Consider the following 27529-nt stretch of genomic DNA (forward strand, 5'->3'; position numbering starts at 1 on the left):
ACGGTCGAAAAAAGACATATGTCCATCACGTTCAACCAGGGAATTAAGGGGTAGGGGTGTGGCGCGATATTGGGGAAGGGATGAGATTTTATATTTCTTCATAAGCATTAATCTTATTTTGTCAATTAGGAACATTCAGCACCCACCCGCTATCAAGGCAGCTGCCTATCATGTCATGCCCTACCTGCACAGGTGTGCTGGCTACTCAAATGATCCAATTAAGGAGGCCATTTAGTCAGCAGCAGCAGAAGTCCTGTGCCTGGACGCTCCAACAGGGGCCAGACACAAGCAGAAGCAGAAGCAGCAGAAGCAGCACCACCTTTTGTTTTTTGGCTGCAGCAGCAGCAAGGCCCACAGGGCTGGCTAGCTGGCTAGCCAGCAAGCAGGTAGCAATGAAAGTAGGAATCTTTCTTTTTAACCCTGTAAGGGGGTGGTGCACTGTACCCGAAGATACTGCCATATCGGGTCAATGCATAGGGCGACGGAAGCAAGCTTCGAAATCGGCCCCCGTTCTCAAAAATCCATTTAATATATGGTCCCCAGATAGGGGACGTATCAGATATTAAACTGATAAGAACAGATACTACACTTGATCTTAGCCAAAAGGCCGAGAAGCGATAACCGTGAAAGGGGCGGGCCCAACAAGGTCCCCTTCATGGGCACTATCACTGCTTGCTGTCAGGGAGGCTGCCAGACAATTTTCCATGCACACTCTGGGCTGGGGGGCAGTCAACCACCAGTACACACAGCAGAACCTAAACCCATACCATTATTGCTAAGCAGCAAGACAGGGGCCCATTGCACTCCCACGGGGCCTTTTTAAATGCAATCCATAACCCGGATTTGCCAGGAACCCTTCTTACTCCTCCTACTTGCATGTGACACTGGGCTTAGGATCTGCATAGGAAACACACACACAAGCACACACCTACCTTTGTTGCCTGCAGATGCCTCCTTGGCTGTCCCCAAACGGTATCAAACCAACACCCACGGGAAGCTGTAAGCATAGAGGACATGCCTGCACCCCATTGGACTTACCTGTGTGGGTTAAATCCGGGTTATTTGACAACCTATGGCGGTGATGGTTCTGCTCAGGCAGAGCAGTGCTGATGCTCCTCATAAAGCTGTCGCTGCTGTGAAGGTTCTAGGTGACATCACAAATCCCTATGGTTACATACACAACAAAGCTGGGTTGTTGTTGTTTACACTCTGCAAGGCCTGTGGAAGTGAGTGACATCATAGCACTGTAGTTCTGAGGGTTCAAGATGGATGCAACAATCTCCTGTTGCTTCTATGAAGGCCGTAATAGACGACATCACCAAACAGCTCCATAGTCACATACACAGCAAAGGAGAGATGTTGTTTACACCTAGTGATGTCAGTGGTATTGAGTGACATCACAGCACAGTGCTAAGGCTCCTGGGCCTGGACACAGCAGCGGCTGCAATATCTCAACGGAGAATACGTTTATATCTATGTGTGTGTGTGCGCATATATATATATATATATATATATATATATATATATATATATATATATATTTCTCCGCCGAAATCACTTTTAAACCCATTTCCACCTTTTTTTCCCTTCTCTTCCTCTTACTTTTTTTTCACGTTTTTTTACGTTTTTCTCCTTTTCGCCTCTTTTCTGGGCGTATTATTCTTCTTTTTCTTCTTTTTTTTCGTCTAATGCATACCCCATCAGTGCAGCAATGCTTATTCAATACCGCCAGCAGATGGAGACACTGGGGGATAATTTTCTAAGGATTTATACTGATTTTTCCTGTCTGAATTTGTCGCACAGAAAGTTGCAGGCCAAATATGTGTGACATTTCTGCGACTTTAGCTTCTAGAGCATTTTTACAACATTATACATAGGTGCTGAATACATAAAAAGCGACTGTTCAGCGACAGACAAGTCGCATCGGCTGAAAGTAGGCCAGAATGTCAGTCCATGTTGGAGCAGGTTTAGATACAGTCTAAAGCATAGATCTCAAAGTCTGTGCACAGAATTTAGCAAGGGCCTCGCACCTTCTGATGCATCAGGTAGGTGCACAATAGCATAGCCTAACCCTCTGTACTTTGGTCTATATTGATGCGGGACATAGACAGCCAGCTGATGACCAATCCATTAGTGCAATGGATGGCTGGAAGCATTTGTCTTTGCCTTTGCAATACCACAGAAGCAATGCATGGTCAATGTACAGCAATGACACACCTGTGTGAACAGCCAGGAGACCCCCCCATGTTATGTTACATAGTTACATAGTTAGTACGGTCGAAAAAAGACATATGTCCATCACGTTCAACCAGGGAATTAAGGGGTAGGGGTGTGGCGCGATATTGGGGAAGGGATGAGATTTTATATTTCTTCATAAGCATTAATCTTATTTTGTCAATTAGGAACATTCAGCACCCACCCGCTATCAAGGCAGCTGCCTATCATGTCATGCCCTACCTGCACAGGTGTGCTGGCTACTCAAATGATCCAATTAAGGAGGCCATTTAGTCAGCAGCAGCAGAAGTCCTGTGCCTGGACGCTCCAACAGGGGCCAGACACAAGCAGAAGCAGAAGCAGCAGAAGCAGCACCACCTTTTGTTTTTTGGCTGCAGCAGCAGCAAGGCCCACAGGGCTGGCTAGCTGGCTAGCCAGCAAGCAGGTAGCAATGAAAGTAGGAATCTTTCTTTTTAACCCTGTAAGGGGGTGGTGCACTGTACCCGAAGATACTGCCATATCGGGTCAATGCATAGGGCGACGGAAGCAAGCTTCGAAATCGGCCCCCGTTCTCAAAAATCCATTTAATATATGGTCCCCAGATAGGGGACGTATCAGATATTAAACTGATAAGAACAGATTTTTTTTTTTATCTAAAGCCGAGGAACGTGCTTTCGATTCACCCAAAGTGCAAGAAAAAGTGCAAACGTGTTACACTAAAAAAAACGTGCACAAAGGATGCGGTCTATCGCAAGCCCTTCTCCGATAGGAGAGAGGCCCCCCAACAAACCTTACCCTTCGCCTCCGGACCAAAAGGTACCTGCGAGGTTCCAGGTTCGATGTCCCTTTTCGCCGAAGCTACTAGGAGACCACAAATGCTCCCGGCATCCCCCTTGGCGTTAGCCAAGGTATCTGCCCGCAGAGCCGATTACGGTAGGTACCCTGCGAAGCAGGAGTACCCGGGGTGTTTGCAGGGAGGTGCGGAACCTAATGGCCACACACACCTCCCCTAGACCGCCAGGAGGGACACCCAGAAGGGCTACCGCATCCTGACAAATCCTGTGAACACACAACACGCAAAAAGTGACACAGTGAGACAAAAAATAAATAAATAAGTGAATGTGTGCAGATATACTGCCCGGACATCCGGCCGGATCTATAAAAATTTCTCTGATCCTAGCCAGAAGGCCGGGAATCAAGAGGTGAGTGCCACAAGGTGAAGAGATTATGGTGCCCGTGCTTCAACTCAGTGAGCCTATTCTCCCAGTGAGTTTCGGCACCTCGGGGTCACCACTCCCCGAGGCACAAAAGTACCTCGGCTCTAGACCCTCTCAGCCTCATGGCGAGACCCGGAGGGAACAGGTCACATCGGGGCAGCCGTCGAGCTGATTCCTCAGAACCAGCCCCGGAAAGCCCTGGTACACCTGCATCCTCCATGCAGCACCCATCCCCACCAGCATGAAAACTGATAAGAACAGATACTACACTTGATCTTAGCCAAAAGGCCGAGAAGCGATAACCGTGAAAGGGGCGGGCCCAACAAGGTCCCCTTCATGGGCACTATCACTGCTTGCTGTCAGGGAGGCTGCCAGACAATTTTCCATGCACACTCTGGGCTGGGGGGCAGTCAACCACCAGTACACACAGCAGAACCTAAACCCATACCATTATTGCTAAGCAGCAAGACAGGGGCCCATTGCACTCCCACGGGGCCTTTTTAAATGCAATCCATAACCCGGATTTGCCAGGAACCCTTCTTACTCCTCCTACTTGCATGTGACACTGGGCTTAGGATCTGCATAGGAAACACACACACAAGCACACACCTACCTTTGTTGCCTGCAGATGCCTCCTTGGCTGTCCCCAAACGGTATCAAACCAACACCCACGGGAAGCTGTAAGCATAGAGGACATGCCTGCACCCCATTGGACTTACCTGTGTGGGTTAAATCCGGGTTATTTGACAACCTATGGCGGTGATGGTTCTGCTCAGGCAGAGCAGTGCTGATGCTCCTCATAAAGCTGTCGCTGCTGTGAAGGTTCTAGGTGACATCACAAATCCCTATGGTTACATACACAACAAAGCTGGGTTGTTGTTGTTTACACTCTGCAAGGCCTGTGGAAGTGAGTGACATCATAGCACTGTAATTCTGAGGGTTCAAGATGGATGCAACAATCTCCTGTTGCTTCTATGAAGGCCGTAATAGACGACATCACCAAACAGCTCCATAGTCACATACACAGCAAAGGAGAGATGTTGTTTACACCTAGTGATGTCAGTGGTATTGAGTGACATCACAGCACAGTGCTAAGGCTCCTGGGCCTGGACACAGCAGCGGCTGCAATATCTCAACGGAGAATACGTTTATATCTATGTGTGTGTGTGCGCATATATATATATATATATATATATATATATATATATATATATATTTCTCCGCCGAAATCACTTTTAAACCCATTTCCACCTTTTTTTCCCTTCTCTTCCTCTTACTTTTTTTTCACGTTTTTTTACGTTTTTCTCCTTTTCGCCTCTTTTCTGGGCGTATTATTCTTCTTTTTCTTCTTTTTTTTCGTCTAATGCATACCCCATCAGTGCAGCAATGCTTATTCAATACCGCCAGCAGATGGAGACACTGGGGGATAATTTTCTAAGGATTTATACTGATTTTTCCTGTCTGAATTTGTCGCACAGAAAGTTGCAGGCCAAATATGTGTGACATTTCTGCGACTTTAGCTTCTAGAGCATTTTTACAACATTATACATAGGTGCTGAATACATAAAAAGCGACTGTTCAGCGACAGACAAGTCGCATCGGCTGAAAGTAGGCCAGAATGTCAGTCCATGTTGGAGCAGGTTTAGATACAGTCTAAAGCATAGATCTCAAAGTCTGTGCACAGAATTTAGCAAGGGCCTCGCACCTTCTGATGCATCAGGTAGGTGCACAATAGCATAGCCTAACCCTCTGTACTTTGGTCTATATTGATGCGGGACATAGACAGCCAGCTGATGACCAATCCATTAGTGCAATGGATGGCTGGAAGCATTTGTCTTTGCCTTTGCAATACCACAGAAGCAATGCATGGTCAATGTACAGCAATGACACACCTGTGTGAACAGCCAGGAGACCCCCCCCCCCCATGTTATGTTACATAGTTACATAGTTAGTACGGTCGAAAAAAGACATATGTCCATCAAGTTCAACCAGGGAATTAAGGGGTAGGGGTGTGGCGCGATATTGGGGAAGGGATGAGATTTTATATTTCTTCATAAGCATTAATCTTATTTTGTCAATTAGGAACATTCAGCACCCACCCGCTATCAAGGCAGCTGCCTATCATGTCATGCCCTACCTGCACAGGTGTGCTGGCTACTCAAATGATCCAATTAAGGAGGCCATTTAGTCAGCAGCAGCAGAAGTCCTGTGCCTGGACGCTCCAACAGGGGCCAGACACAAGCAGAAGCAGAAGCAGCAGAAGCAGCAGCAGCACCACCTTTTGTTTTTTGGCTGCAGCAGCAGCAAGGCCCACAGGGCTGGCTAGCCAGCAAGCAGGTAGCAATGAAAGTAGGAATCTTTCTTTTTAACCCTGTAAGGGGGTGGTGCACTGTACCCGAAGATACTGCCATATCGGGTCAATGCATAGGGCGACGGAAGCAAGCTTCGAAATCGGCCCCCGTTCTCAAAAATCCATTTAATATATGGTCCCCAGATAGGGGACGTATCAGATATTAAACTGATAAGAACAGATACTACACTTGATCTTAGCCAAAAGGCCGAGAAGCGATAACCGTGAAAGGGGCGGGCCCAACAAGGTCCCCTTCATGGGCACTATCACTGCTTGCTGTCAGGGAGGCTGCCAGACAATTTTCCATGCACACTCTGGGCTGGGGGGCAGTCAACCACCAGTACACACAGCAGAACCTAAACCCATACCATTATTGCTAAGCAGCAAGACAGGGGCCCATTGCACTCCCACGGGGCCTTTTTAAATGCAATCCATAACCCGGATTTGCCAGGAACCCTTCTTACTCCTCCTACTTGCATGTGACACTGGGCTTAGGATCTGCATAGGAAACACACACACAAGCACACACCTACCTTTGTTGCCTGCAGATGCCTCCTTGGCTGTCCCCAAACGGTATCAAACCAACACCCACGGGAAGCTGTAAGCATAGAGGACATGCCTGCACCCCATTGGACTTACCTGTGTGGGTTAAATCCGGGTTATTTGACAACCTATGGCGGTGATGGTTCTGCTCAGGCAGAGCAGTGCTGATGCTCCTCATAAAGCTGTCGCTGCTGTGAAGGTTCTAGGTGACATCACAAATCCCTTTGGTTACATACACAACAAAGCTGGGTTGTTGTTGTTTACACTCTGCAAGGCCTGTGGAAGTGAGTGACATCATAGCACTGTAGTTCTGAGGGTTCAAGATGGATGCAACAATCTCCTGTTGCTTCTATGAAGGCCGTAATAGACGACATCACCAAACAGCTCCATAGTCACATACACAGCAAAGGAGAGATGTTGTTTACACCTAGTGATGTCAGTGGTATTGAGTGACATCACAGCACAGTGCTAAGGCTCCTGGGCCTGGACACAGCAGCGGCTGCAATATCTCAACGGAGAATACGTTTATATCTATGTGTGTGTGTGCGCATATATATATATATATATATATATATATATATATATATATATATATTTCTCCGCCGAAATCACTTTTAAACCCATTTCCACCTTTTTTTCCCTTCTCTTCCTCTTACTTTTTTTTCACGTTTTTTTACGTTTTTCTCCTTTTCGCCTCTTTTCTGGGCGTATTATTCTTCTTTTTCTTCTTTTTTTTCGTCTAATGCATACCCCATCAGTGCAGCAATGCTTATTCAATACCGCCAGCAGATGGAGACACTGGGGGATAATTTTCTAAGGATTTATACTGATTTTTCCTGTCTGAATTTGTCGCACAGAAAGTTGCAGGCCAAATATGTGTGACATTTCTGCGACTTTAGCTTCTAGAGCATTTTTACAACATTATACATAGGTGCTGAATACATAAAAAGCGACTGTTCAGCGACAGACAAGTCGCATCGGCTGAAAGTAGGCCAGAATGTCAGTCCATGTTGGAGCAGGTTTAGATACAGTCTAAAGCATAGATCTCAAAGTCTGTGCACAGAATTTAGCAAGGGCCTCGCACCTTCTGATGCATCAGGTAGGTGCACAATAGCATAGCCTAACCCTCTGTACTTTGGTCTATATTGATGCGGGACATAGACAGCCAGCTGATGACCAATCCATTAGTGCAATGGATGGCTGGAAGCATTTGTCTTTGCCTTTGCAATACCACAGAAGCAATGCATGGTCAATGTACAGCAATGACACACCTGTGTGAACAGCCAGGAGACCCCCCCCCCCCATGTTATGTTACATAGTTACATAGTTAGTACGGTCGAAAAAAGACATATGTCCATCAAGTTCAACCAGGGAATTAAGGGGTAGGGGTGTGGCGCGATATTGGGGAAGGGATGAGATTTTATATTTCTTCATAAGCATTAATCTTATTTTGTCAATTAGGAACATTCAGCACCCACCCGCTATCAAGGCAGCTGCCTATCATGTCATGCCCTACCTGCACAGGTGTGCTGGCTACTCAAATGATCCAATTAAGGAGGCCATTTAGTCAGCAGCAGCAGAAGTCCTGTGCCTGGACGCTCCAACAGGGGCCAGACACAAGCAGAAGCAGAAGCAGCAGAAGCAGCAGCAGCACCACCTTTTGTTTTTTGGCTGCAGCAGCAGCAAGGCCCACAGGGCTGGCTAGCTGGCTAGCCAGCAAGCAGGTAGCAATGAAAGTAGGAATCTTTCTTTTTAACCCTGTAAGGGGGTGGTGCACTGTACCCGAAGATACTGCCATATCGGGTCAATGCATAGGGCGACGGAAGCAAGCTTCGAAATCGGCCCCCGTTCTCAAAAATCCATTTAATATATGGTCCCCAGATAGGGGACGTATCAGATATTAAACTGATAAGAACAGATACTACACTTGATCTTAGCCAAAAGGCCGAGAAGCGATAACCGTGAAAGGGGCGGGCCCAACAAGGTCCCCTTCATGGGCACTATCACTGCTTGCTGTCAGGGAGGCTGCCAGACAATTTTCCATGCACACTCTGGGCTCGGGGGCAGTCAACCACCAGTACACACAGCAGAACCTAAACCCATACCATTATTGCTAAGCAGCAAGACAGGGGCCCATTGCACTCCCACGGGGCCTTTTTAAATGCAATCCATAACCCGGATTTGCCAGGAACCCTTCTTACTCCTCCTACTTGCATGTGACACTGGGCTTAGGATCTGCATAGGAAACACACACACAAGCACACACCTACCTTTGTTGCCTGCAGATGCCTCCTTGGCTGTCCCCAAACGGTATCAAACCAACACCCACGGGAAGCTGTAAGCATAGAGGACATGCCTGCACCCCATTGGACTTACCTGTGTGGGTTAAATCCGGGTTATTTGACAACCTATGGCGGTGATGGTTCTGCTCAGGCAGAGCAGTGCTGATGCTCCTCATAAAGCTGTCGCTGCTGTGAAGGTTCTAGGTGACATCACAAATCCCTATGGTTACATACACAACAAAGCTGGGTTGTTGTTGTTTACACTCTGCAAGGCCTGTGGAAGTGAGTGACATCATAGCACTGTAGTTCTGAGGGTTCAAGATGGATGCAACAATCTCCTGTTGCTTCTATGAAGGCCGTAATAGACGACATCACCAAACAGCTCCATAGTCACATACACAGCAAAGGAGAGATGTTGTTTACACCTAGTGATGTCAGTGGTATTGAGTGACATCACAGCACAGTGCTAAGGCTCCTGGGCCTGGACACAGCAGCGGCTGCAATATCTCAACGGAGAATACGTTTATATCTATGTGTGTGTGTGCGCATATATATATATATATATATATATATATATATATATATATATATATATTTCTCCGCCGAAATCACTTTTAAACCCATTTCCACCTTTTTTTCCCTTCTCTTCCTCTTACTTTTTTTTCACGTTTTTTTACGTTTTTCTCCTTTTCGCCTCTTTTCTGGGCGTATTATTCTTCTTTTTCTTCTTTTTTTTCGTCTAATGCATACCCCATCAGTGCAGCAATGCTTATTCAATACCGCCAGCAGATGGAGACACTGGGGGATAATTTTCTAAGGATTTATACTGATTTTTCCTGTCTGAATTTGTCGCACAGAAAGTTGCAGGCCAAATATGTGTGACATTTCTGCGACTTTAGCTTCTAGAGCATTTTTACAACATTATACATAGGTGCTGAATACATAAAAAGCGACTGTTCAGCGACAGACAAGTCGCATCGGCTGAAAGTAGGCCAGAATGTCAGTCCATGTTGGAGCAGGTTTAGATACAGTCTAAAGCATAGATCTCAAAGTCTGTGCACAGAATTTAGCAAGGGCCTCGCACCTTCTGATGCATCAGGTAGGTGCACAATAGCATAGCCTAACCCTCTGTACTTTGGTCTATATTGATGCGGGACATAGACAGCCAGCTGATGACCAATCCATTAGTGCAATGGATGGCTGGAAGCATTTGTCTTTGCCTTTGCAATACCACAGAAGCAATGCATGGTCAATGTACAGCAATGACACACCTGTGTGAACAGCCAGGAGACCCCCCCCCCCATGTTATGTTACATAGTTACATAGTTAGTACGGTCGAAAAAAGACATATGTCCATCAAGTTCAACCAGGGAATTAAGGGGTAGGGGTGTGGCGCGATATTGGGGAAGGGATGAGATTTTATATTTCTTCATAAGCATTAATCTTATTTTGTCAATTAGGAACATTCAGCACCCACCCGCTATCAAGGCAGCTGCCTATCATGTCATGCCCTACCTGCACAGGTGTGCTGGCTACTCAAATGATCCAATTAAGGAGGCCATTTAGTCAGCAGCAGCAGAAGTCCTGTGCCTGGACGCTCCAACAGGGGCCAGACACAAGCAGAAGCAGAAGCAGCAGAAGCAGCAGCAGCACCACCTTTTGTTTTTTGGCTGCAGCAGCAGCAAGGCCCACAGGGCTGGCTAGCTGGCTAGCCAGCAAGCAGGTAGCAATGAAAGTAGGAATCTTTCTTTTTAACCCTGTAAGGGGGTGGTGCACTGTACCCGAAGATACTGCCATATCGGGTCAATGCATAGGGCGACGGAAGCAAGCTTCGAAATCGGCCCCCGTTCTCAAAAATCCATTTAATATATGGTCCCCAGATAGGGGACGTATCAGATATTAAACTGATAAGAACAGATACTACACTTGATCTTAGCCAAAAGGCCGAGAAGCGATAACCGTGAAAGGGGCGGGCCCAACAAGGTCCCCTTCATGGGCACTATCACTGCTTGCTGTCAGGGAGGCTGCCAGACAATTTTCCATGCACACTCTGGGCTGGGGGGCAGTCAACCACCAGTACACACAGCAGAACCTAAACCCATACCATTATTGCTAAGCAGCAAGACAGGGGCCCATTGCACTCCCACGGGGCCTTTTTAAATGCAATCCATAACCCGGATTTGCCAGGAACCCTTCTTACTCCTCCTACTTGCATGTGACACTGGGCTTAGGATCTGCATAGGAAACACACACACAAGCACACACCTACCTTTGTTGCCTGCAGATGCCTCCTTGGCTGTCCCCAAACGGTATCAAACCAACACCCACGGGAAGCTGTAAGCATAGAGGACATGCCTGCACCCCATTGGACTTACCTGTGTGGGTTAAATCCGGGTTATTTGACAACCTATGGCGGTGATGGTTCTGCTCAGGCAGAGCAGTGCTGATGCTCCTCATAAAGCTGTCGCTGCTGTGAAGGTTCTAGGTGACATCACAAATCCCTATGGTTACATACACAACAAAGCTGGGTTGTTGTTGTTTACACTCTGCAAGGCCTGTGGAAGTGAGTGACATCATAGCACTGTAGTTCTGAGGGTTCAAGATGGATGCAACAATCTCCTGTTGCTTCTATGAAGGCCGTAATAGACGACATCACCAAACAGCTCCATAGTCACATACACAGCAAAGGAGAGATGTTGTTTACACCTAGTGATGTCAGTGGTATTGAGTGACATCACAGCACAGTGCTAAGGCTCCTGGGCCTGGACACAGCAGCGGCTGCAATATCTCAACGGAGAATACGTTTATATCTATGTGTGTGTGTGCGCATATATATATACATATATATATATATATATATATATATATATATATATATATATATATATTTCTCCGCCGAAATCACTTTTAAACCCATTTCCACCTTTTTTTCCCTTCTCTTCCTCTTACTTTTTTTTCCACGTTTTTTTACGTTTTTCTCCTTTTCGCCTCTTTTCTGGGCGTATTATTCTTCTTTTTCTTCTTTTTTTTCGTCTAATGCATACCCCATCAGTGCAGCAATGCTTATTCAATACCGCCAGCAGATGGAGACACTGGGGGATAATTTTCTAAGGATTTATACTGATTTTTCCTGTCTGAATTTGTCGCACAGAAAGTTGCAGGCCAAATATGTGTGACATTTCTGCGACTTTAGCTTCTAGAGCATTTTTACAACATTATACATAGGTGCTGAATACATAAAAAGCGACTGTTCAGCGACAGACAAGTCGCATCGGCTGAAAGTAGGCCAGAATGTCAGTCCATGTTGGAGCAGGTTTAGATACAGTCTAAAGCATAGATCTCAAAGTCTGTGCACAGAATTTAGCAAGGGCCTCGCACCTTCTGATGCATCAGGTAGGTGTGCACAATAGCATAGCCTAACCCTCTGTACTTTGGTCTATATTGATGCGGGACATAGACAGCCAGCTGATGACCAATCCATTAGTGCAATGGATGGCTGGAAGCATTTGTCTTTGCCTTTGCAATACCACAGAAGCAATGCATGGTCAATGTACAGCAATGACACACCTGTGTGAACAGCCAGGAGACCCCCCCCCCCCATGTTATGTTACATAGTTACATAGTTAGTACGGTCGAAAAAAGACATATGTCCATCAAGTTCAACCAGGGAATTAAGGGGTAGGGGTGTGGCGCGATATTGGGGAAGGGATGAGATTTTATATTTCTTCATAAGCATTAATCTTATTTTGTCAATTAGGAACATTCAGCACCCACCCGCTATCAAGGCAGCTGCCTATCATGTCATGCCCTACCTGCACAGGTGTGCTGGCTACTCAAATGATCCAATTAAGGAGGCCATTTAGTCAGCAGCAGCAGAAGTCCTGTGCCTGGACGCTCCAACAGGGGCCAGACACAAGCAGAAGCAGAAGCAGCAGAAGCAGCAGCAGCACCACCTTTTGTTTTTTGGCTGCAGCAGCAGCAAGGCCCACAGGGCTGGCTAGCTGGCTAGCCAGCAAGCAGGTAGCAATGAAAGTAGGAATCTTTCTTTTTAACCCTGTAAGGGGGTGGTGCACTGTACCCGAAGATACTGCCATATCGGGTCAATGCATAGGGCGACGGAAGCAAGCTTCGAAATCGGCCCCCGTTCTCAAAAATCCATTTAATATATGGTCCCCAGATAGGGGACGTATCAGATATTAAACTGATAAGAACAGATACTACACTTGATCTTAGCCAAAAGGCCGAGAAGCGATAACCGTGAAAGGGGCGGGCCCAACAAGGTCCCCTTCATGGGCACTATCACTGCTTGCTGTCAGGGAGGCTGCCAGACAATTTTCCATGCACACTCTGGGCTGGGGGGCAGTCAACCACCAGTACACACAGCAGAACCTAAACCCATACCATTATTGCTAAGCAGCAAGACAGGGGCCCATTGCACTCCCACGGGGCCTTTTTAAATGCAATCCATAACCCGGATTTGCCAGGAACCCTTCTTACTCCTCCTACTTGCATGTGACACTGGGCTTAGGATCTGCATAGGAAACACACACACAAGCACACACCTACCTTTGTTGCCTGCAGATGCCTCCTTGGCTGTCCCCAAACGGTATCAAACCAACACCCACGGGAAGCTGTAAGCATAGAGGACATGCCTGCACCCCATTGGACTTACCTGTGTGGGTTAAATCCGGGTTATTTGACAACCTATGGCGGTGATGGTTCTGCTCAGGCAGAGCAGTGCTGATGCTCCTCATAAAGCTGTCGCTGCTGTGAAGGTTCTAGGTGACATCACAAATCCCTATGGTTACATACACAACAAAGCTGGGTTGTTGTTGTTTACACTCTGCAAGGCCTGTGGAAGTGAGTGACATCATAGCACTGTAGTTCTGAGGGTTCTAGATGGATGCAACAATCTCCTGTTGCTTCTATGAAGGCCATAATAGAAGGCATCACCAAACAGCTCCATAGTCACATACACAGCAAAGGAGAGATGTTGTTTACACCTAGTGATGTCAGTGGTATTGAGTGACATCACAGCACAGTGCTAAGGCTCCTGGGCCTGGACACAGCAGCGGCTGCAATATCTCAACGGAGAATACGTTTATATCTATGTGTGTGTGTGCGCATATATATATATATATATATATATATATATATATATATATATATTATCTCCGCCGAAATCACTTTTAAACCCATTTCCACCTTTTTTTCCCTTCTCTTCCTCTTACTTTTTTTTCACGTTTTTTTACGTTTTTCTCCTTTTCGCCTCTTTTCTGGGCGTATTATTCTTCTTTTTCTTCTTTTTTTTCGTCTAATGCATACCCCATCAGTGCAGCAATGCTTATTCAATACCGCCAGCAGATGGAGACACTGGGGGATAATTTTCTAAGGATTTATACTGATTTTTCCTGTCTGAATTTGTCGCACAGAAAGTTGCAGGCCAAATATGTGTGACATTTCTGCGACTTTAGCTTCTAGAGCATTTTTACAACATTATACATAGGTGCTGAATACATAAAAAGCGACTGTTCAGCGACAGACAAGTCGCATCGGCTGAAAGTAGGCCAGAATGTCAGTCCATGTTGGAGCAGGTTTAGATACAGTCTAAAGCATAGATCTCAAAGTCTGTGCACAGAATTTAGCAAGGGCCTCGCACCTTCTGATGCATCAGGTAGGTGCACAATAGCATAGCCTAACCCTCTGTACTTTGGTCTATATTGATGCGGGACATAGACAGCCAGCTGATGACCAATCCATTAGTGCAATGGATGGCTGGAAGCATTTGTCTTTGCCTTTGCAATACCACAGAAGCAATGCATGGTCAATGTACAGCAATGACACACCTGTGTGAACAGCCAGGAGACCCCCCCCCCCCCCATGTTATGTTACATAGTTACATAGTTAGTACGGTCGAAAAAAGACATATGTCCATCAAGTTCAACCAGGGAATTAAGGGGTAGGGGTGTGGCGCGATATTGGGGAAGGGATGAGATTTTATATTTCTTCATAAGCATTAATCTTATTTTGTCAATTAGGAACATTCAGCACCCACCCGCTATCAAGGCAGCTGCCTATCATGTCATGCCCTACCTGCACAGGTGTGCTGGCTACTCAAATGATCCAATTAAGGAGGCCATTTAGTCAGCAGCAGCAGAAGTCCTGTGCCTGGACGCTCCAACAGGGGCCAGACACAAGCAGAAGCAGAAGCAGCAGAAGCAGCAGCAGCACCACCTTTTGTTTTTTGGCTGCAGCAGCAGCAAGGCCCACAGGGCTGGCTAGCTGGCTAGCCAGCAAGCAGGTAGCAATGAAAGTAGGAATCTTTCTTTTTAACCCTGTAAGGGGGTGGTGCACTGTACCCGAAGATACTGCCATATCGGGTCAATGCATAGGGCGACGGAAGCAAGCTTCGAAATCGGCCCCCGTTCTCAAAAATCCATTTAATATATGGTCCCCAGATAGGGGACGTATCAGATATTAAACTGATAAGAACAGATACTACACTTGATCTTAGCCAAAAGGCCGAGAAGCGATAACCGTGAAAGGGGCGGGCCCAACAAGGTCCCCTTCATGGGCACTATCACTGCTTGCTGTCAGGGAGGCTGCCAGACAATTTTCCATGCACACTCTGGGCTGGGGGGCAGTCAACCACCAGTACACACAGCAGAACCTAAACCCATACCATTATTGCTAAGCAGCAAGACAGGGGCCCATTGCACTCCCACGGGGCCTTTTTAAATGCAATCCATAACCCGGATTTGCCAGGAACCCTTCTTACTCCTCCTACTTGCATGTGACACTGGGCTTAGGATCTGCATAGGAAACACACACACAAGCACACACCTACCTTTGTTGCCTGCAGATGCCTCCTTGGCTGTCCCCAAACGGTATCAAACCAACACCCACGGGAAGCTGTAAGCATAGAGGACATGCCTGCACCCCATTGGACTTACCTGTGTGGGTTAAATCCGGGTTATTTGACAACCTATGGCGGTGATGGTTCTGCTCAGGCAGAGCAGTGCTGATGCTCCTCATAAAGCTGTCGCTGCTGTGAAGGTTCTAGGTGACATCACAAATCCCTATGGTTACATACACAACAAAGCTGGGTTGTTGTTGTTTACACTCTGCAAGGCCTGTGGAAGTGAGTGACATCATAGCACTGTAGTTCTGAGGGTTCAAGATGGATGCAACAATCTCCTGTTGCTTCTATGAAGGCCGTAATAGACGACATCACCAAACAGCTCCATAGTCACATACACAGCAAAGGAGAGATGTTGTTTACACCTAGTGATGTCAGTGGTATTGAGTGACATCACAGCACAGTGCTAAGGCTCCTGGGCCTGGACACAGCAGCGGCTGCAATATCTCAACGGAGAATACGTTTATATCTATGTGTGTGTGTGCGCATATATATATATATATATATATATATATATATATATATATATATATATTCTCCGCCGAAATCACTTTTAAACCCATTTCCACCTTTTTTTCCCTTCTCTTCCTCTTACTTTTTTTTCACGTTTTTTTACGTTTTTCTCCTTTTCGCCTCTTTTCTGGGCGTATTATTCTTCTTTTTCTTCTTTTTTTTCGTCTAATGCATACCCCATCAGTGCAGCAATGCTTATTCAATACCGCCAGCAGATGGAGACACTGGGGGATAATTTTCTAAGGATTTATACTGATTTTTCCTGTCTGAATTTGTCGCACAGAAAGTTGCAGGCCAAATATGTGTGACATTTCTGCGACTTTAGCTTCTAGAGCATTTTTACAACATTATACATAGGTGCTGAATACATAAAAAGCGACTGTTCAGCGACAGACAAGTCGCATCGGCTGAAAGTAGGCCAGAATGTCAGTCCATGTTGGAGCAGGTTTAGATACAGTCTAAAGCATAGATCTCAAAGTCTGTGCACAGAATTTAGCAAGGGCCTCGCACCTTCTGATGCATCAGGTAGGTGCACAATAGCATAGCCTAACCCTCTGTACTTTGGTCTATATTGATGCGGGACATAGACAGCCAGCTGATGACCAATCCATTAGTGCAATGGATGGCTGGAAGCATTTGTCTTTGCCTTTGCAATACCACAGAAGCAATGCATGGTCAATGTACAGCAATGACACACCTGTGTGAACAGCCAGGAGACCCCCCCCCCCCCCATGTTATGTTACATAGTTACATAGTTAGTACGGTCGAAAAAAGACATATGTCCATCAAGTTCAACCAGGGAATTAAGGGGTAGGGGTGTGGCGCGATATTGGGGAAGGGATGAGATTTTATATTTCTTCATAAGCATTAATCTTATTTTGTCAATTAGGAACATTCAGCACCCACCCGCTATCAAGGCAGCTGCCTATCATGTCATGCCCTACCTGCACAGGTGTGCTGGCTACTCAAATGATCCAATTAAGGAGGCCATTTAGTCAGCAGCAGCAGAAGTCCTGTGCCTGGACGCTCCAACAGGGGCCAGACACAAGCAGAAGCAGAAGCAGCAGAAGCAGCAGCAGCACCACCTTTTGTTTTTTGGCTGCAGCAGCAGCAAGGCCCACAGGGCTGGCTAGCTGGCTAGCCAGCAAGCAGGTAGCAATGAAAGTAGGAATCTTTCTTTTTAACCCTGTAAGGGGGTGGTGCACTGTACCCGAAGATACTGCCATATCGGGTCAATGCATAGGGCGACGGAAGCAAGCTTCGAAATCGGCCCCCGTTCTCAAAAATCCATTTAATATATGGTCCCCAGATAGGGGACGTATCAGATATTAAACTGATAAGAACAGATACTACACTTGATCTTAGCCAAAAGGCCGAGAAGCGATAACCGTGAAAGGGGCGGGCCCAACAAGGTCCCCTTCATGGGCACTATCACTGCTTGCTGTCAGGGAGGCTGCCAGACAATTTTCCATGCACACTCTGGGCTGGGGGGCAGTCAACCACCAGTACACACAGCAGAACCTAAACCCATACCATTATTGCTAAGCAGCAAGACAGGGGCCCATTGCACTCCCACGGGGCCTTTTTAAATGCAATCCATAACCCGGATTTGCCAGGAACCCTTCTTACTCCTCCTACTTGCATGTGACACTGGGCTTAGGATCTGCATAGGAAACACACACACAAGCACACACCTACCTTTGTTGCCTGCAGATGCCTCCTTGGCTGTCCCCAAACGGTATCAAACCAACACCCACGGGAAGCTGTAAGCATAGAGGACATGCCTGCACCCCATTGGACTTACCTGTGTGGGTTAAATCCGGGTTATTTGACAACCTATGGCGGTGATGGTTCTGCTCAGGCAGAGCAGTGCTGATGCTCCTCATAAAGCTGTCGCTGCTGTGAAGGTTCTAGGTGACATCACAAATCCCTATGGTTACATACACAACAAAGCTGGGTTGTTGTTGTTTACACTCTGCAAGGCCTGTGGAAGTGAGTGACATCATAGCACTGTAGTTCTGAGGGTTCAAGATGGATGCAACAATCTCCTGTTGCTTCTATGAAGGCCGTAATAGACGACATCACCAAACAGCTCCATAGTCACATACACAGCAAAGGAGAGATGTTGTTTACACCTAGTGATGTCAGTGGTATTGAGTGACATCACAGCACAGTGCTAAGGCTCCTGGGCCTGGACACAGCAGCGGCTGCAATATCTCAACGGAGAATACGTTTATATCTATGTGTGTGTGTGCGCATATATATATATATATATATATATATATATATATATATATTTCTCCGCCGAAATCACTTTTAAACCCATTTCCACCTTTTTTTCCCTTCTCTTCCTCTTACTTTTTTTTCACGTTTTTTTACGTTTTTCTCCTTTTCGCCTCTTTTCTGGGCGTATTATTCTTCTTTTTCTTCTTTTTTTTCGTCTAATGCATACCCCATCAGTGCAGCAATGCTTATTCAATACCGCCAGCAGATGGAGACACTGGGGGATAATTTTCTAAGGATTTATACTGATTTTTCCTGTCTGAATTTGTCGCACAGAAAGTTGCAGGCCAAATATGTGTGACATTTCTGCGACTTTAGCTTCTAGAGCATTTTTACAACATTATACATAGGTGCTGAATACATAAAAAGCGACTGTTCAGCGACAGACAAGTCGCATCGGCTGAAAGTAGGCCAGAATGTCAGTCCATGTTGGAGCAGGTTTAGATACAGTCTAAAGCATAGATCTCAAAGTCTGTGCACAGAATTTAGCAAGGGCCTCGCACCTTCTGATGCATCAGGTAGGTGCACAATAGCATAGCCTAACCCTCTGTACTTTGGTCTATATTGATGCGGGACATAGACAGCCAGCTGATGACCAATCCATTAGTGCAATGGATGGCTGGAAGCATTTGTCTTTGCCTTTGCAATACCACAGAAGCAATGCATGGTCAATGTACAGCAATGACACACCTGTGTGAACAGCCAGGAGACCCCCCCCCCCCCCATGTTATGTTACATAGTTACATAGTTAGTACGGTCGAAAAAAGACATATGTCCATCAAGTTCAACCAGGGAATTAAGGGGTAGGGGTGTGGCGCGATATTGGGGAAGGGATGAGATTTTATATTTCTTCATAAGCATTAATCTTATTTTGTCAATTAGGAACATTCAGCACCCACCCGCTATCAAGGCAGCTGCCTATCATGTCATGCCCTACCTGCACAGGTGTGCTGGCTACTCAAATGATCCAATTAAGGAGGCCATTTAGTCAGCAGCAGCAGAAGTCCTGTGCCTGGACGCTCCAACAGGGGCCAGACACAAGCAGAAGCAGAAGCAGCAGAAGCAGCAGCAGCACCACCTTTTGTTTTTTGGCTGCAGCAGCAGCAAGGCCCACAGGGCTGGCTAGCTGGCTAGCCAGCAAGCAGGTAGCAATGAAAGTAGGAATCTTTCTTTTTAACCCTGTAAGGGGGTGGTGCACTGTACCCGAAGATACTGCCATATCGGGTCAATGCATAGGGCGACGGAAGCAAGCTTCGAAATCGGCCCCCGTTCTCAAAAATCCATTTAATATATGGTCCCCAGATAGGGGACGTATCAGATATTAAACTGATAAGAACAGATACTACACTTGATCTTAGCCAAAAGGCCGAGAAGCGATAACCGTGAAAGGGGCGGGCCCAACAAGGTCCCCTTCATGGGCACTATCACTGCTTGCTGTCAGGGAGGCTGCCAGACAATTTTCCATGCACACTCTGGGCTGGGGGGCAGTCAACCACCAGTACACACAGCAGAACCTAAACCCATACCATTATTGCTAAGCAGCAAGACAGGGGCCCATTGCACTCCCACGGGGCCTTTTTAAATGCAATCCATAACCCGGATTTGCCAGGAACCCTTCTTACTCCTCCTACTTGCATGTGACACTGGGCTTAGGATCTGCATAGGAAACACACACACAAGCACACACCTACCTTTGTTGCCTGCAGATGCCTCCTTGGCTGTCCCCAAACGGTATCAAACCAACACCCACGGGAAGCTGTAAGCATAGAGGACATGCCTGCACCCCATTGGACTTACCTGTGTGGGTTAAATCCGGGTTATTTGACAACCTATGGCGGTGATGGTTCTGCTCAGGCAGAGCAGTGCTGATGCTCCTCATAAAGCTGTCGCTGCTGTGAAGGTTCTAGGTGACATCACAAATCCCTATGGTTACATACACAACAAAGCTGGGTTGTTGTTGTTTACACTCTGCAAGGCCTGTGGAAGTGAGTGACATCATAGCACTGTAGTTCTGAGGGTTCAAGATGGATGCAACAATCTCCTGTTGCTTCTATGAAGGCCGTAATAGACGACATCACCAAACAGCTCCATAGTCACATACACAGCAAAGGAGAGATGTTGTTTACACCTAGTGATGTCAGTGGTATTGAGTGACATCACAGCACAGTGCTAAGGCTCCTGGGCCTGGACACAGCAGCGGCTGCAATATCTCAACGGAGAATACGTTTATATCTATGTGTGTGTGTGCGCATATATATATATATATATATATATATATATATATATATATATATATATATTTCTCCGCCGAAATCACTTTTAAACCCATTTCCACCTTTTTTTCCCTTCTCTTCCTCTTACTTTTTTTTCACGTTTTTTTACGTTTTTCTCCTTTTCGCCTCTTTTCTGGGCGTATTATTCTTCTTTTTCTTCTTTTTTTTCGTCTAATGCATACCCCATCAGTGCAGCAATGCTTATTCAATACCGCCAGCAGATGGAGACACTGGGGGATAATTTTCTAAGGATTTATACTGATTTTTCCTGTCTGAATTTGTCGCACAGAAAGTTGCAGGCCAAATATGTGTGACATTTCTGCGACTTTAGCTTCTAGAGCATTTTTACAACATTATACATAGGTGCTGAATACATAAAAAGCGACTGTTCAGCGACAGACAAGTCGCATCGGCTGAAAGTAGGCCAGAATGTCAGTCCATGTTGGAGCAGGTTTAGATACAGTCTAAAGCATAGATCTCAAAGTCTGTGCACAGAATTTAGCAAGGGCCTCGCACCTTCTGATGCATCAGGTAGGTGCACAATAGCATAGCCTAACCCTCTGTACTTTGGTCTATATTGATGCGGGACATAGACAGCCAGCTGATGACCAATCCATTAGTGCAATGGATGGCTGGAAGCATTTGTCTTTGCCTTTGCAATACCACAGAAGCAATGCATGGTCAATGTACAGCAATGACACACCTGTGTGAACAGCCAGGAGACCCCCCCCCCCCCCATGTTATGTTACATAGTTACATAGTTAGTACGGTCGAAAAAAGACATATGTCCATCAAGTTCAACCAGGGAATTAAGGGGTAGGGGTGTGGCGCGATATTGGGGAAGGGATGAGATTTTATATTTCTTCATAAGCATTAATCTTATTTTGTCAATTAGGAACATTCAGCACCCACCCGCTATCAAGGCAGCTGCCTATCATGTCATGCCCTACCTGCACAGGTGTGCTGGCTACTCAAATGATCCAATTAAGGAGGCCATTTAGTCAGCAGCAGCAGAAGTCCTGTGCCTGGACGCTCCAACAGGGGCCAGACACAAGCAGAAGCAGAAGCAGCAGAAGCAGCAGCAGCACCACCTTTTGTTTTTTGGCTGCAGCAGCAGCAAGGCCCACAGGGCTGGCTAGCTGGCTAGCCAGCAAGCAGGTAGCAATGAAAGTAGGAATCTTTCTTTTTAACCCTGTAAGGGGGTGGTGCACTGTACCCGAAGATACTGCCATATCGGGTCAATGCATAGGGCGACGGAAGCAAGCTTCGAAATCGGCCCCCGTTCTCAAAAATCCATTTAATATATGGTCCCCAGATAGGGGACGTATCAGATATTAAACTGATAAGAACAGATACTACACTTGATCTTAGCCAAAAGGCCGAGAAGCGATAACCGTGAAAGGGGCGGGCCCAACAAGGTCCCCTTCATGGGCACTATCACTGCTTGCTGTCAGGGAGGCTGCCAGACAATTTTCCATGCACACTCTGGGCTGGGGGGCAGTCAACCACCAGTACACACAGCAGAACCTAAACCCATACCATTATTGCTAAGCAGCAAGACAGGGGCCCATTGCACTCCCACGGGGCCTTTTTAAATGCAATCCATAACCCGGATTTGCCAGGAACCCTTCTTACTCCTCCTACTTGCATGTGACACTGGGCTTAGGATCTGCATAGGAAACACACACACAAGCACACACCTACCTTTGTTGCCTGCAGATGCCTCCTTGGCTGTCCCCAAACGGTATCAAACCAACACCCACGGGAAGCTGTAAGCATAGAGGACATGCCTGCACCCCATTGGACTTACCTGTGTGGGTTAAATCCGGGTTATTTGACAACCTATGGCGGTGATGGTTCTGCTCAGGCAGAGCAGTGCTGATGCTCCTCATAAAGCTGTCGCTGCTGTGAAGGTTCTAGGTGACATCACAAATCCCTATGGTTACATACACAACAAAGCTGGGTTGTTGTTGTTTACACTCTGCAAGGCCTGTGGAAGTGAGTGACATCATAGCACTGTAGTTCTGAGGGTTCAAGATGGATGCAACAATCTCCTGTTGCTTCTATGAAGGCCGTAATAGACGACATCACCAAACAGCTCCATAGTCACATACACAGCAAAGGAGAGATGTTGTTTACACCTAGTGATGTCAGTGGTATTGAGTGACATCACAGCACAGTGCTAAGGCTCCTGGGCCTGGACACAGCAGCGGCTGCAATATCTCAACGGAGAATACGTTTATATCTATGTGTGTGTGTGCGCATATATATATATATATATATATATATATATATATATATATATATATATATATATTTCTCCGCCGAAATCACTTTTAAACCCATTTCCACCTTTTTTTCCCTTCTCTTCCTCTTACTTTTTTTTCACGTTTTTTTACGTTTTTCTCCTTTTCGCCTCTTTTCTGGGCGTATTATTCTTCTTTTTCTTCTTTTTTTTCGTCTAATGCATACCCCATCAGTGCAGCAATGCTTATTCAATACCGCCAGCAGATGGAGACACTGGGGGATAATTTTCTAAGGATTTATACTGATTTTTCCTGTCTGAATTTGTCGCACAGAAAGTTGCAGGCCAAATATGTGTGACATTTCTGCGACTTTAGCTTCTAGAGCATTTTTACAACATTATACATAGGTGCTGAATACATAAAAAGCGACTGTTCAGCGACAGACAAGTCGCATCGGCTGAAAGTAGGCCAGAATGTCAGTCCATGTTGGAGCAGGTTTAGATACAGTCTAAAGCATAGATCTCAAAGTCTGTGCACAGAATTTAGCAAGGGCCTCGCACCTTCTGATGCATCAGGTAGGTGCACAATAGCATAGCCTAACCCTCTGTACTTTGGTCTATATTGATGCGGGACATAGACAGCCAGCTGATGACCAATCCATTAGTGCAATGGATGGCTGGAAGCATTTGTCTTTGCCTTTGCAATACCACAGAAGCAATGCATGGTCAATGTACAGCAATGACACACCTGTGTGAACAGCCAGGAGACCCCCCCCCCATGTTATGTTACATAGTTACATAGTTAGTACGGTCGAAAAAAGACATATGTCCATCAAGTTCAACCAGGGAATTAAGGGGTAGGGGTGTGGCGCGATATTGGGGAAGGGATGAGATTTTATATTTCTTCATAAGCATTAATCTTATTTTGTCAATTAGGAACATTCAGCACCCACCCGCTATCAAGGCAGCTGCCTATCATGTCATGCCCTACCTGCACAGGTGTGCTGGCTACTCAAATGATCCAATTAAGGAGGCCATTTAGTCAGCAGCAGCAGAAGTCCTGTGCCTGGACGCTCCAACAGGGGCCAGACACAAGCAGAAGCAGAAGCAGCAGAAGCAGCAGCAGCACCACCTTTTGTTTTTTGGCTGCAGCAGCAGCAAGGCCCACAGGGCTGGCTAGCTGGCTAGCCAGCAAGCAGGTAGCAATGAAAGTAGGAATCTTTCTTTTTAACCCTGTAAGGGGGTGGTGCACTGTACCCGAAGATACTGCCATATCGGGTCAATGCATAGGGCGACGGAAGCAAGCTTCGAAATCGGCCCCCGTTCTCAAAAATCCATTTAATATATGGTCCCCAGATAGGGGACGTATCAGATATTAAACTGATAAGAACAGATACTACACTTGATCTTAGCCAAAAGGCCGAGAAGCGATAACCGTGAAAGGGGCGGGCCCAACAAGGTCCCCTTCATGGGCACTATCACTGCTTGCTGTCAGGGAGGCTGCCAGACAATTTTCCATGCACACTCTGGGCTGGGGGGCAGTCAACCACCAGTACACACAGCAGAACCTAAACCCATACCATTATTGCTAAGCAGCAAGACAGGGGCCCATTGCACTCCCACGGGGCCTTTTTAAATGCAATCCATAACCCGGATTTGCCAGGAACCCTTCTTACTCCTCCTACTTGCATGTGACACTGGGCTTAGGATCTGCATAGGAAACACACACACAAGCACACACCTACCTTTGTTGCCTGCAGATGCCTCCTTGGCTGTCCCCAAACGGTATCAAACCAACACCCACGGGAAGCTGTAAGCATAGAGGACATGCCTGCACCCCATTGGACTTACCTGTGTGGGTTAAATCCGGGTTATTTGACAACCTATGGCGGTGATGGTTCTGCTCAGGCAGAGCAGTGCTGATGCTCCTCATAAAGCTGTCGCTGCTGTGAAGGTTCTAGGTGACATCACAAATCCCTATGGTTACATACACAACAAAGCTGGGTTGTTGTTGTTTACACTCTGCAAGGCCTGTGGAAGTGAGTGACATCATAGCACTGTAGTTCTGAGGGTTCAAGATGGATGCAACAATCTCCTGTTGCTTCTATGAAGGCCGTAATAGACGACATCACCAAACAGCTCCATAGTCACATACACAGCAAAGGAGAGATGTTGTTTACACCTAGTGATGTCAGTGGTATTGAGTGACATCACAGCACAGTGCTAAGGCTCCTGGGCCTGGACACAGCAGCGGCTGCAATATCTCAACGGAGAATACGTTTATATCTATGTGTGTGTGTGCGCATATATATATATATATATATATATATATATATATATATATATATATTTCTCCGCCGAAATCACTTTTAAACCCATTTCCACCTTTTTTTCCCTTCTCTTCCTCTTACTTTTTTTTCACGTTTTTTTACGTTTTTCTCCTTTTCGCCTCTTTTCTGGGCGTATTATTCTTCTTTTTCTTCTTTTTTTTCGTCTAATGCATACCCCATCAGTGCAGCAATGCTTATTCAATACCGCCAGAAGATGGAGACACTGGGGGATAATTTTCTAAGGATTTATACTGATTTTTCCTGTCTGAATTTGTCGCACAGAAAGTTGCAGGCCAAATATGTGTGACATTTCTGCGACTTTAGCTTCTAGAGCATTTTTACAACATTATACATAGGTGCTGAATACATAAAAAGCGACTGTTCAGCGACAGACAAGTCGCATCGGCTGAAAGTAGGCCAGAATGTCAGTCCATGTTGGAGCAGGTTTAGATACAGTCTAAAGTATAGATCTCAAAGTCTGTGCACAGAATTTAGCAAGGGCCTCGCACCTTCTGATGCATCAGGTAGGTGCACAATAGCATAGCCTAACCCTCTGTACTTTGGTCTATATTGATGCGGGACATAGACAGCCAGCTGATGACCAATCCATTAGTGCAATGGATGGCTGGAAGCATTTGTCTTTGCCTTTGCAATACCACAGAAGCAATGCATGGTCAATGTACAGCAATGACACACCTGTGTGAACAGCCAGGAGACCCCCCCCCCCCATGTTATGTTACATAGTTACATAGTTAGTACGGTCGAAAAAAGACATATGTCCATCAAGTTCAACCAGGGAATTAAGGGGTAGGGGTGTGGCGCGATATTGGGGAAGGGATGAGATTTTATATTTCTTCATAAGCATTAATCTTATTTTGTCAATTAGGAACATTCAGCACCCACCCGCTATCAAGGCAGCTGCCTATCATGTCATGCCCTACCTGCACAGGTGTGCTGGCTACTCAAATGATCCAATTAAGGAGGCCATTTAGTCAGCAGCAGCAGAAGTCATGTGCCTGGACGCTCCAACAGGGGCCAGACACAAGCAGAAGCAGAAGCAGCAGAAGCAGCAGCAGCACCACCTTTTGTTTTTTGGCTGCAGCAGCAGCAAGGCCCACAGGGCTGGCTAGCTGGCTAGCCAGCAAGCAGGTAGCAATGAAAGTAGGAATCTTTCTTTTTAACCCTGTAAGGGGGTGGTGCACTGTACCCGAAGATACTGCCATATCGGGTCAATGCATAGGGCGACGGAAGCAAGCTTCGAAATCGGCCCCCGTTCTCAAAAATCCATTTAATATATGGTCCCCAGATAGGGGACGTATCAGATATTAAACTGATAAGAACAGATACTACACTTGATCTTAGCCAAAAGGCCGAGAAGCGATAACCGTGAAAGGGGCGGGCCCAACAAGGTCCCCTTCATGGGCACTATCACTGCTTGCTGTCAGGGAGGCTGCCAGACAATTTTCCATGCACACTCTGGGCTGGGGGGCAGTCAACCACCAGTACACACAGCAGAACCTAAACCCATACCATTATTGCTAAGCAGCAAGACAGGGGCCCATTGCACTCCCACGGGGCCTTTTTAAATGCAATCCATAACCCGGATTTGCCAGGAACCCTTCTTACTCCTCCTACTTGCATGTGACACTGGGCTTAGGATCTGCATAGGAAACACACACACAAGCACACACCTACCTTTGTTGCCTGCAGATGCCTCCTTGGCTGTCCCCAAACGGTATCAAACCAACACCCACGGGAAGCTGTAAGCATAGAGGACATGCCTGCACCCCATTGGACTTACCTGTGTGGGTTAAATCCGGGTTATTTGACAACCTATGGCGGTGATGGTTCTGCTCAGGCAGAGCAGTGCTGATGCTCCTCATAAAGCTGTCGCTGCTGTGAAGGTTCTAGGTGACATCACAAATCCCTATGGTTACATACACAACAAAGCTGGGTTGTTGTTGTTTACACTCTGCAAGGCCTGTGGAAGTGAGTGACATCATAGCACTGTAGTTCTGAGGGTTCAAGATGGATGCAACAATCTCCTGTTGCTTCTATGAAGGCCGTAATAGACGACATCACCAAACAGCTCCATAGTCACATACACAGCAAAGGAGAGATGTTGTTTACACCTAGTGATGTCAGTGGTATTGAGTGACATCACAGCACAGTGCTAAGGCTCCTGGGCCTGGACACAGCAGCGGCTGCAATATCTCAACGGAGAATACGTTTATATCTATGTGTGTGTGTGCGCATATATATATATATATATATATATATATATATATATATATATATATATATTCTCCGCCGAAATCACTTTTAAACCCATTTCCACCTTTTTTTCCCTTCTCTTCCTC

The 27529-nt window shown here is 46.3% G+C and overlaps 12 non-coding genes and 1 pseudogene across 12 annotated transcripts; all 13 read right to left on the minus strand.

Moving 5' to 3' along the window:
* Positions 1-428: 428 nt before the first annotated feature.
* LOC130351020 (U2 spliceosomal RNA) lies at positions 429-619 on the minus strand. The gene has a single exon (XR_008887796.1). It is a non-coding gene; the product is annotated as a U2 spliceosomal RNA (small nuclear RNA).
* A 2082-nt stretch (positions 620-2701) lies between these two features.
* LOC130350991 (U2 spliceosomal RNA) lies at positions 2702-2885 on the minus strand. Its single transcript, XR_008887772.1, has one exon. It is a non-coding gene; the product is annotated as a U2 spliceosomal RNA (small nuclear RNA).
* A 686-nt stretch (positions 2886-3571) lies between these two features.
* On the minus strand, positions 3572-3731 carry LOC130350995 (U2 spliceosomal RNA; annotated as a pseudogene).
* A 2079-nt stretch (positions 3732-5810) lies between these two features.
* Positions 5811-6001, minus strand: LOC130351021 (U2 spliceosomal RNA). The gene has a single exon (XR_008887797.1). It is a non-coding gene; the product is annotated as a U2 spliceosomal RNA (small nuclear RNA).
* Positions 6002-8090: 2089 nt separating this feature from the next.
* Positions 8091-8281, minus strand: LOC130351022 (U2 spliceosomal RNA). Its single transcript, XR_008887798.1, has one exon. It is a non-coding gene; the product is annotated as a U2 spliceosomal RNA (small nuclear RNA).
* Positions 8282-10371: 2090 nt separating this feature from the next.
* On the minus strand, positions 10372-10562 carry LOC130351024 (U2 spliceosomal RNA). The gene has a single exon (XR_008887799.1). It is a non-coding gene; the product is annotated as a U2 spliceosomal RNA (small nuclear RNA).
* Positions 10563-12668: 2106 nt separating this feature from the next.
* On the minus strand, positions 12669-12859 carry LOC130351025 (U2 spliceosomal RNA). Its single transcript, XR_008887800.1, has one exon. It is a non-coding gene; the product is annotated as a U2 spliceosomal RNA (small nuclear RNA).
* Positions 12860-14949: 2090 nt separating this feature from the next.
* LOC130351026 (U2 spliceosomal RNA) lies at positions 14950-15140 on the minus strand. Its single transcript, XR_008887801.1, has one exon. It is a non-coding gene; the product is annotated as a U2 spliceosomal RNA (small nuclear RNA).
* A 2092-nt stretch (positions 15141-17232) lies between these two features.
* On the minus strand, positions 17233-17423 carry LOC130351027 (U2 spliceosomal RNA). Its single transcript, XR_008887802.1, has one exon. It is a non-coding gene; the product is annotated as a U2 spliceosomal RNA (small nuclear RNA).
* A 2085-nt stretch (positions 17424-19508) lies between these two features.
* On the minus strand, positions 19509-19699 carry LOC130351028 (U2 spliceosomal RNA). The gene has a single exon (XR_008887803.1). It is a non-coding gene; the product is annotated as a U2 spliceosomal RNA (small nuclear RNA).
* Positions 19700-21794: 2095 nt separating this feature from the next.
* LOC130351029 (U2 spliceosomal RNA) lies at positions 21795-21985 on the minus strand. The gene has a single exon (XR_008887804.1). It is a non-coding gene; the product is annotated as a U2 spliceosomal RNA (small nuclear RNA).
* Positions 21986-24080: 2095 nt separating this feature from the next.
* LOC130351031 (U2 spliceosomal RNA) lies at positions 24081-24271 on the minus strand. Its single transcript, XR_008887806.1, has one exon. It is a non-coding gene; the product is annotated as a U2 spliceosomal RNA (small nuclear RNA).
* A 2089-nt stretch (positions 24272-26360) lies between these two features.
* Positions 26361-26551, minus strand: LOC130351032 (U2 spliceosomal RNA). Its single transcript, XR_008887807.1, has one exon. It is a non-coding gene; the product is annotated as a U2 spliceosomal RNA (small nuclear RNA).
* Between the last annotated feature and the right edge of the window lie 978 nt (positions 26552-27529).

Source organism: Hyla sarda, unplaced genomic scaffold (assembly GCF_029499605.1).
Source record: "Hyla sarda isolate aHylSar1 unplaced genomic scaffold, aHylSar1.hap1 scaffold_960, whole genome shotgun sequence".
NCBI lineage: Eukaryota > Metazoa > Chordata > Amphibia > Anura > Hylidae > Hyla > Hyla sarda.